Raw genomic sequence first — 10,164 nt, forward strand, 5'->3', positions numbered from 1 at the left:
CCTAGTTCTATAGCTCACTCTCTACAAATTCATTGTTTCTGGGCTCCTTGAACCAGAACCCCATACCTGTTGGGTCTGGGTCCTAAATTGTGACCCTACAATGTTATATTTTATTCTTAAAACTTTTATATTTAATTATTTTATATTTGATTTAATTTTATTCATATTTTATATATGACAGGTGCTTTTGAGGATGATTTTTGGACCACGGTATCCAATTTTTATTTTATTCTCTTTTGTGAAATTATTAGAGCAATAAATTTTTAAAATTACTAATTTTATGTTTCTTTGTTGTATTGAAAGAAATATAAAAATAATTTGTTCAACTTTCTTATTTATTGTTTGTATGTGAAAAATAAAATGTGAAACATACCGGAATATCCGGCCAGTAAAAGAATGGGTATTTATACCTCTCGTTGGCACATGCTAGCAAATTCCCTATGACCATTTTTGCTCATTTCAAATTGAGTTAAAAAAAATAAAAAAATTAAAATTTCAAATCAAATCGTAACTAGAAAATGTATATAAATAATAAATAAAAAAGAAGATGAATTATATATGTACACATACATACATGTACATTGAAGGCAAGGCAATCTAATAAGCTAATTCCCATCTTATGCTCATTTTGGGAGAAAAAATCATGTGAGATGAAACAAGATAGGATGGGTCTAGCTAGTGTTATTACCATCTGGTCCATCCCTAAGACTTCGCTTACCTGCAACAAAACAAGATTGAAAAGCTAATTTTCTACATAAAATTTCAAAATTCATTGAAATTATATTACTCATCAAAAAAATTATTTAAAAAGAAAAATCAATGAAGTTATGTGGTCCTATCTGAGTAAAGAATATTTGCTAGTAATGAAAATCGAAAACTTGAGAAAATAGAGTTGAAGAATGATAAAATTAAAATTAAAACTATGAAGAAAATTAAAATCAAAACCGAAGTTAACACAACAATTCAATTTAGAGCAGTAATGTTCTTGGACTAGCAAATTTCACTATTCGAATATTCAAACTTCACCATTCTGTGTCTAGTATGAGAAGTGTAAGAATTGGTAATTTAACATGTTATTAGAGCAAAAAAGAGTGTAAGAGTTATAATTAAGTTATTAAATTCATTATTTTTTAACAGTTTAAACTTTAGAAAAAACCAATAATTTAACATGAAGCTCAATATATTAGTTTGAGTCGTCTTTGGAAATGGGTTTTTGAAGCTTGAAGTGGATGGAGTCTATGGATCTTGTAGTTTCACGCTTGTGCTTCCTTGCTTCTTCTAAGACCTTGTGTTTTTACGAGGAAACAGCAAGTGAGTCAGACTCCAAAATAATCCATAAATCCAAAATTCGTTGAGGGTTATGCAGCTATTCTATTCTGCCATTGATTACAAAGAAATTAAGTGCATCTCATGTTCGACCTGCCTGTTTTTCACATTTTGTATTGAATCCTTAGCTGAGTTCTTAAGCTTGAATTTCCTAAGATAAACCCTCAACGAACTTACATATTTGGTAGTGATCTATGGCTTTACCCGTGTCTGCTGCTTATTAGAAATTTTGAATCTTTGATATGGATTGAGATCAGGTGCTACGTGATGCAATTGGTATAGCTGGTTGAGATTTAAAGTTGCAAAAAGCAACTTTAAATCTCAACCATTTAGTATAAAAAATGAAGAAAAGTAAAAAAGTAAAGGTAAAAAAAGTAAAAAATAAATAAATAAATGTAAGGGACTTGGGTGTATAGCAATTGTACCAGATCCGAATCCCTTTTATATATATGTTTGTCATTGTTCATCAAATAAATAAATAAAATGTTTGTCATTGAATCACTCTTTTTGTTTCTTTTGTCAGGTTGAATGACATGATTGAATTGATGTTGTTCTTGGTTCTTGGTTTGATAACTTCATTTGGGGAGGGAGGAAAGGCCGGAGGGATCACTACCAAAGTTTAGATTGTTTTATGTTAGTAAAGACCACATGTTCTTCCATGCCAAAGAATTATTGTAGATTTATATATTTTTGGATACGTTTAGAAACTTTAACATTTATCATGTTCAGCAGCGACTTGAATGATTCAAATTTTGTTTTGAAGGGAAGTATTTTTGCTTGGGTATATATCTTATTCGTTACACTTTGGCTTCAACTTGCATTTGTTAGGTTCTATATCATAGCTTCAATGGAACTTTTTTTGTGCCGAAATTCCTTGCAAGTGGCAGGACTATCAGATTTATGAATATAGAAAGTAAGCAATTCTAGATAGTCAAGTAATCAACTCTCATGTTAGATGTTACCTAGAGCTATGCATTTTGGAGGGAGGCAGAATAATAAAAATGAGACGAGCTTGCTCAATTATGGGTTAGAGTAGATCAATTTAATGGGTGTGGCTTGTGTCCAGTAGAAGTTTCCACTGGACACGTTGGATGATGGATACGTGTCCAAGAGTAGACACGTGTCCACCATCCAATGTGTCCAGTGTCAATTTCCACTGGACACAAGCCGTGTCCCAATTTAATTGCCATGTTTGCACGTTCCTATATGAATCTTTTTTTAATGACTTTAAATTGGATTAAAATTTATCCAAATTTTAAGGTATTTATCAAATATATTTTTGCTGCCCGTGTATATTTTATAAGAGCTCTTGTTCTTGTCACCCAAGGGTACATTTCAATAGCGTTTTCATTCATTTTTGGATCAATTTTTTTCTTGTTTATCTTTCCTATCTTTGGCATAAATTTGTGATTGTAATGCAACATCAAAATTTTTCAACTTGGAGTAATACAAGAGATTAGAAATAAAAAGCATATAGTCAATTACACTCTCAAACCAATATCAAGAAAAGAAAAATAAATATTTTTACATTCTTCTTGGTTTGTACTCTGCATCCTTGTAAGAGGTTTTGTATGAATGAATGAGGAAACTCAACTGTCAAAATTAGCCTTGTTTACTTCAAGATACATGGCTTCAATACATCAAGGAATGCTTCAAAACCTTTTTTAGCAAGATACAGTGAACTTTTTGGATGGCAAAGGCTAATATTTTTTCCTATAAATCAGTACCATATCTATATAACATAGAAATGCCCAAGTAGAATTCATCTAGAATATTTTGGGGAGGCCATAACATATACTAATTAAGAGATTTTGGGCTAAACTTAGTAATCATTCAAGCAAGAAAAAAATGTCCCCACAAGCTCACCCATCAAGAGCCACAGTTTGGATCTTTAAAATGAACTACAACACATCGAAATATATCATCCACCAGCAAAATACACATCTGCATAATCCATCCAAATTTAAGAAAAGAAAAAGTACCTAAGGAAAATTAGATACGCATAAAGAAAAATGTCATAAGGAATTTTTAGCATACCTCATGACCAAGCAACAAAATTTCACACACAGTAAAGAAGTTAAAGAAAAAACACCCCTACTCTTGGAACACAAATTTTACACACACACAATGACATTTTTCGAGTCTTTAGTCTTGACACATTAAAATAAGTACTCACATCTAAATCCATTTTGAAATCAACCCAATTCTTAAAAAGCCCATCCAACAACATTCATTTGAAACCCCAAAATTCAAACAAAATCTATACCCATAAGGCCATAACATAGATTTACAGTAAGGACACATACACAAGCTCACCATCAAACAGAAAATACTCACTCTCAGTTAATTCCAAAGCCAAAGAGATCTACACACATAGCAAATACAAGCAGGGCACTTTCCATTCAATCACAGCAAATTCGACCTTAACCAAAAAGACCCATTTTTTAAACCCAAGAAAATAATCAAGCTTTATTCTGAACAAAGAAAATTCCAGTCAATGCAGTCATCAAACTAATTAAAATTGAAACAAAATAAAAGCCAAGAGTTTCTGTCATTTCTAAAAGGCGAGTATAAAGAGAAAAGACGGTAGAGAGAGATGAGGGGGACCTGGCAGCCACTAGTGGTGGTGACACAGTAGTAATCACTGCCAATGGCAGTAGTGAGGGTGCAAGAAGAAGCTCTGCCAGAGGTGAGCTTTAGAGAATGAGAAAACAGAGAGAGACAGAGTAACTTTAACAGAGGAGGACCACACCGGCAAGCACTGCCGATGGTGATGGTGAAGGACGTGGTGGCTGCTAGATGTAGTAGCCGTGGAGATTTGGCCATGGGTATCCCGGGAAAATATCTGATGGAAGAGAATGTGAGGGAGTTTTTTAAATATTGGGGGAAACTGAAGAGATATGAGTAGAGGAAGGGGGAGAGTGTATCATTGCGGATTGATGACGTGTAATATATGGTGTCATTTTTCCAGGCATTGGATAAAAGCAAGAGTAAGCAAGGTACTGTAACTAATTCTACAACTTTGCTACAATTTAATTATATGGTGCTTCATGAGTGGTGAAATCATGGACCCACAGAGACTTATTATTTTATTTTCACGACTTACAACTCTCCACATTAGTCTTTCTCAAAAAACAAAAAAAAAACTCTCTACATAGACAAGTTGTGGCAAAAATAGTAGAAATTGTTGTGGCACTAGACTTACTCTAAAAGCAACTATCGAGATTGAAACTATTGCACCCCATGCAATACCCTAGAATACTCTATTTGTACAAGATCTGAATCCGTAACAAGTAACTATCAAAGATCATATGATAAGAGAAATGTTATGTACACAACACTTTTACAACAAATTATAAATGATAAATTGTTACGAATTGTTATTGGTGGGACAAAAAAGTAATTTCAGTGATAGGTTCAAATTAAAACCAATAATAACTAATCACCTATGATTTATTGTAAAAAAAACTGTGGACATAACACTTCTCATGTGATAAAGTGCACACCTTTTTTATTTATTTATAAAAGTCTAAAATTTTATGTCTATTTTAGCTTTTTTTTTATTTAACACAACCACTTCTCAAAAATACTCACATCAGATTATGTATTATACACTTTATTTTATGTAAATAATCATTTTTAATTATTTTATTATTATTATTTTCATTTAAAATCTCTTTCCCTCTTCTTAGATCTAAATCTCTCGCCTCTCACCTCTCTCTTAGTTGTTGCCATTGTCACTAATCTGATAGAACACATAGAGATTGTATAGCATTGTATTGAATATATTAGCATGTGATTGGAATTGCATTTTATGAGGCATAAGCATATGCTGAATAGGTGCTGAACTGATAAGCATGTGCTAAATTGTAATTAGACATGTGCTAACTTGTATTAGGTCATGTGTTGAATTGTTTTGGCAGTTAGTTAGTTACTTGGCACTATGTTAGTTAGTTGCTTGGTAGTTAGTTAGAGAGCGGGGGAGTATAAAAGGGGATTGTAATGTGAAGAAAGGGGAATGCATGAATGGTATCAGAATCATTTCACTAGTTCCTAATTCCATTCCTAATCTTCCATCTTTCTTGAGGAGGCCCGGTTGTCCTTGAATTCATCCAGAAATTCTTTTCCTTGTGCTAGCCACAAATTGCCTTAGTGAGTCTTAACAATTGGTATTAGAGCAATAAGTGATCCATGGCAGAGACAAGATCCACCACTAATTGCGAGAAGATTGCAGCATTGGCTGCCAAGTTTGAGGGACATGATCAAACCTTGATCGAGATGAAGCAGTAATTAAGTGTAATTGCCTAGTTTATGCAAAAGGTTGATCAATGATTGAGTGACACAAAAATACAAGTTTAAGAAGAAAACCAGAGAGGAACTCAAAATATGGAAATCTCCATTGTTGTGCGGCTTGTGCCAGGTGCCAAGCTCTTGAGATTAGAGTTTCCTCATTTTTTAGGGGTAGATTTAGCTTCATGGATTTACAAGTCCAATCAGTTCTTTGCTTATTACAATACCCCAGAACACCAAAAGGTTTTGATGGCATCTTATCACATGGAAAGGGAAGCCTTAATTTGGTTTCAAGATACTAAGAATTTTGGGTCGTTCACTAAATGGGAGGCATTTGTTAAGGTAGTGCATGTGAGATTAGGTGCAACTTCTTATGATGATCCTATGAAGTCACTCACTAGGTTGAAGCAGACCTTTCGTCTGTTCTTGCTTATAAGGGGCAATTTGAAGCTATTTCTAATAGAGTTCGAAGGTTGTTTGAGCCTCACAAACTGAGCTGTTTACTTAGTGGGCTTAAGGATGAGGTGAGCCTCCCAGTGAGGATGTTGAGTCCCAAGACTCTCGATGAAGCCTTTGGACTTGCTAAGATGCAAGAAGAGTACCTCTAGAGTTGCATGAAGTATAGCAAGATCTCCTATAATGGTTTAAGACCATCCATTCTTGGAACTTCTAAGCCTGAGAATAACAACTCCACACCAGAATCAAGAACAAGGGTGCCTTTGTAGAGATTGACAGCTGCTCAAATGGAGGAAAGGAGGAAGAAGTGTCTTTGTTATCACTATGATGTGAAGTGGCAGAGTGGACATCATTGTAAAAGAGCAAAGATTTTCCTTTTAGAGGGAGTACCATTTTTCCATGAATTACCCTCCTCTGGTCCACAGTTGCATGAAGTATAGCAAGATCTCCTATAATGGTTTAAGACCATCCATTCTTGGAACTTCTAAGCCTGAGAATAACAACTCCACACTAGAATCAAGAATAAGGGTGCCTTTGTAGAGATTGACAGCTGCTCAAATGGAGGAAAGAAGGAAGAAGTGTCTTTGTTATCACTGTGATGTGAAGTGGCAGAGTGGACATCATTGAAAAAGAGCAAAGATTTTCCTTTTAGAGGGAGTACCATTTTTCCATGAATTACCTTCCTCTGGTCCACAACTTGTGGAGTTAGATGCAAATGAGTCTGTTATTTTTCCAGAAGTTCAAGAATTTCTGCAAGACACACCTGAGATCACATTGTATGAATTAGTGGGCAACCCTTCCCCAGGTACAATGAGAATTGAAGGTCGAATTTAGGGGCAATGCTTGGTGTAGACACCTTATTTTGTACCCATTTAATAAACTTTAGTCTTCGGTCCCAATGATGAGCTTGACATGTCTACAAAAGGTAATTGAAGTTATTTTGATAGTTTGGAAGTAATCACAACTCAAAAGTGCTCAAATCGCTTTGAAAATGATGCTGAAAAATGACATTTACTCACTATTTTGGTCATAAGTTTGATACACAAAGAATTTTTGAGTGATATTTGTTTTATTGAAAAGTACACATCTTGGGTTTCAATTTGAACACAAATTTTTCCTAATTTGGACTTAAATTGAGTGAGTTATGACTTTTTGAAGTTGGGCCAATTGGGCTATCCGATTTTATGGGTTTTAAAACTTCTCTTTAAGGGCCCAAAACATAATGTTTTGATATGGGCCAGCCCATGGACCCTTAAGAACGTCCAAAGATCATTAAAAAGTCTAAAAACCCTAATTTTAACTTATAAATACTCATCTTATGCCTCCAATCCAAACCTTAGCTCGAGAGAGTCATTTTTTAGCTTCCATCTTCTCTAAAACCCTAATTCTCTTTTCTAAAACACACACACACACACACACGCACACACACACACACACAACACCTTTGCACATTTTTAACAAATAAAAAATCTCTCTTTAGTTAGTTCTAAGGCAAAAACTATTTTTGTAATTTGATTTCTCAAAACCCTTTTTAAAACTAACCTTGTTTTTGAGTTGTGATTGCCTATAAACTAATGAAATCTTCTTTTACCTTGATATCTCATTGAATCTTGTTGTATAGGCATTAAGGGGCCAGTTAAATATCTATCAAGTTTGTATTCCATAACAAGGTGATTCTCTCTTCATGGCTTTTCCTTGATTTGGTTCTTTTATAATTTATGTTTTTGTTGTTCTTAGTTAATTTATATGTTATTCATGCTTTGAAATATGTTTTGTTTTGTTTGATTTTATTTTGTTTTATCTCATCATGTTTTGATCAAGAAGTTGATATGATTTGATATATTGATAAGTATGTTTTGATGTGTTAAGTGTTGCTCTTGTTTGTTGTTAGATCCAATGCATGTTTAGGAATAAATTTTTGTTTTGTTTATCTTTGATATATTTGTTGTTAGTTTAGGTTGTTTAGTTTTATATTAGAAGCGTGTTAAGTTTAGTTTGATTGTTATTTTGTTGCTTGCTTTCAAATTGTGTTTCTGGGCGTGTATGCATGCGCATACTTATGTATGCGTACGCATACTAGAGGCTTGCGTACGCATACTCGTGCCAAGAAATGCAGATTTAGAGTTCTTGCAATTTTGATTGTTTTGCTTAGTTCTAAATCCTCTGTTTAAGTCTTGGTAAGTCTAATTTTCACATGTTTAGGCCTAGGGTTAGTAGAATAACATGTTTCACATGCTTTGATTGTTGAATTGATAATTAGGGTTTTATCTTGGTTGAATCACGTGAACATGTATATGAACATGAACATGTCTTGATGCATAGGTGTTGTGGTGTTATGAGATAAGTGAGGTAAACTATGCATAATTACATAAACATGCATTTGATTGGGATGATGAGCATGATGAATATGCTTGGCTAATACCATGATGCTATGCTTAGATGTTTGGGATATGCTTAATGTCTTGTTGATGCTACCGTATTGTGATATGCTTGCTGCCTTGGATGAGATGAGATAGATGTATGCTTGGGTTGTGATATGCCATGATAGATGAGTGATTAGGTTTTGGGATGATTGATGTCATGTTGATTGTTAGATGTATGCTAGCATGTGTGTAAGTATAGATACAATGTTAAATGTGCCTTTAATAGGGTTAAGACACAAGACACTATGAAAGGAAGCCAACCTTAGGGTTGGGCGGTTTTGGGTGTCTAATACCTTCCCAAGATTGTACCTTAACTCCGAACCCATATCTCTGGTAGTAAGATCAATGGTTCCTAGACCATTGCAAGAACTAGTTAGCAACTCTCCCTTATGTCCACACTTGGTGATTCTTATTGACACTAGCAGTACCCACAATTTTCTGGATGCTGGTTTATGCTCAAGCTTGAAGCTAGCAATTAATCCTGCCTTAGCCTTTGATGTTAAAATAGCCAATGGAGCCACAGTGAGGACACTTGGTGCTTGTCAAGACCTACAAGTTCAAGTGCAGGGTCATGACTTTTGTACGGATCTCAATGTGCTTCCTTTAGGAAGGTGTGATTTGGTTTTGGGCACTCAATGGCTCAAAACATTGGGATTAATACAGTGGGATTTCAATCTTCTCACTGGCATTGTATTGGCAAGGAAAATCAGTGCTTCTTAAGGGATTGAAGCCATCTCATTCTTCCTTTCAAGATGCAAACCAGTTCTTCAAGAAACCTACTAAGAGAGGCTTGTTGTTGCAGATCACAGTCCAACTCTTTCCTGTAGAGCCCAGCCAACTTGTACTTGAAGTGGAATCCTTATTGGAAGAATTTGCAGCTGTGTTTGAGATTCCTCAAGGTTTGCCTCCTTCTTGAGGACATGAGCACAACATTACTCTCATGGAGGGCACTCAACCAGTGTGTGGAAGGCCTTACAGGTACCCTTATTTCTAGAAAACTGAGATTGAAAAAATTGTTAAGGAGCTTTTGGAAGTTGGTTCTATTAGACCAAGCCAAAGTCCTTTCTCATCACCTGTTTTGTTAGTTAGGAAAGCTGATGGATCTTGGCGAATGTAAATAGATTATAGGGCTCTAAACCAAGTTACTATTAACTCTAAGTTTCCCATTCCAGTAGTGGATGAACTTCTTGATGAATTATGTGGTTCTATGATCTTTTTTAAGCTAGATTTAAGGTCTGGTTATCATCAAATTAGAATGAAAGCTAAGGATGTTCCCAAAACTGCATTTAGGACTCATGAAGGTCACTATGAATTCCTAGTTATGCCCTTTGGTCTTACAAATGCTCCTTCCACCTTCCAAGCACTTATGAATGACATTTTCGAACCTTTTTTAAGGAAGTTTGTTTGTTTGTTTGTTTGTTTGTTTTTTTTTTTTTTTTTTTTTTTTTTTTTAATGATACCTCGGTCTATAGCAAGTCCTTAGCAGATCATTTGGATCACTTGAAAGCTGTGCTTAGTGTTTTGCTTCAAAACCAACTCTATGCTAAGAGGAGCAAGTGTACCATTGTCTGTTCTGAGGTGGAGTATTTGGGGCATATTGTGTCAAGTGAGGGTGTTAAAACTAATTCTAAGAAAGTCTTGGCAATGTTGCAGTGGCCTACTACTAGTG

Source organism: Quercus lobata, chromosome 6 (genome assembly GCF_001633185.2).
Source record: "Quercus lobata isolate SW786 chromosome 6, ValleyOak3.0 Primary Assembly, whole genome shotgun sequence".
NCBI lineage: Eukaryota > Viridiplantae > Streptophyta > Magnoliopsida > Fagales > Fagaceae > Quercus > Quercus lobata.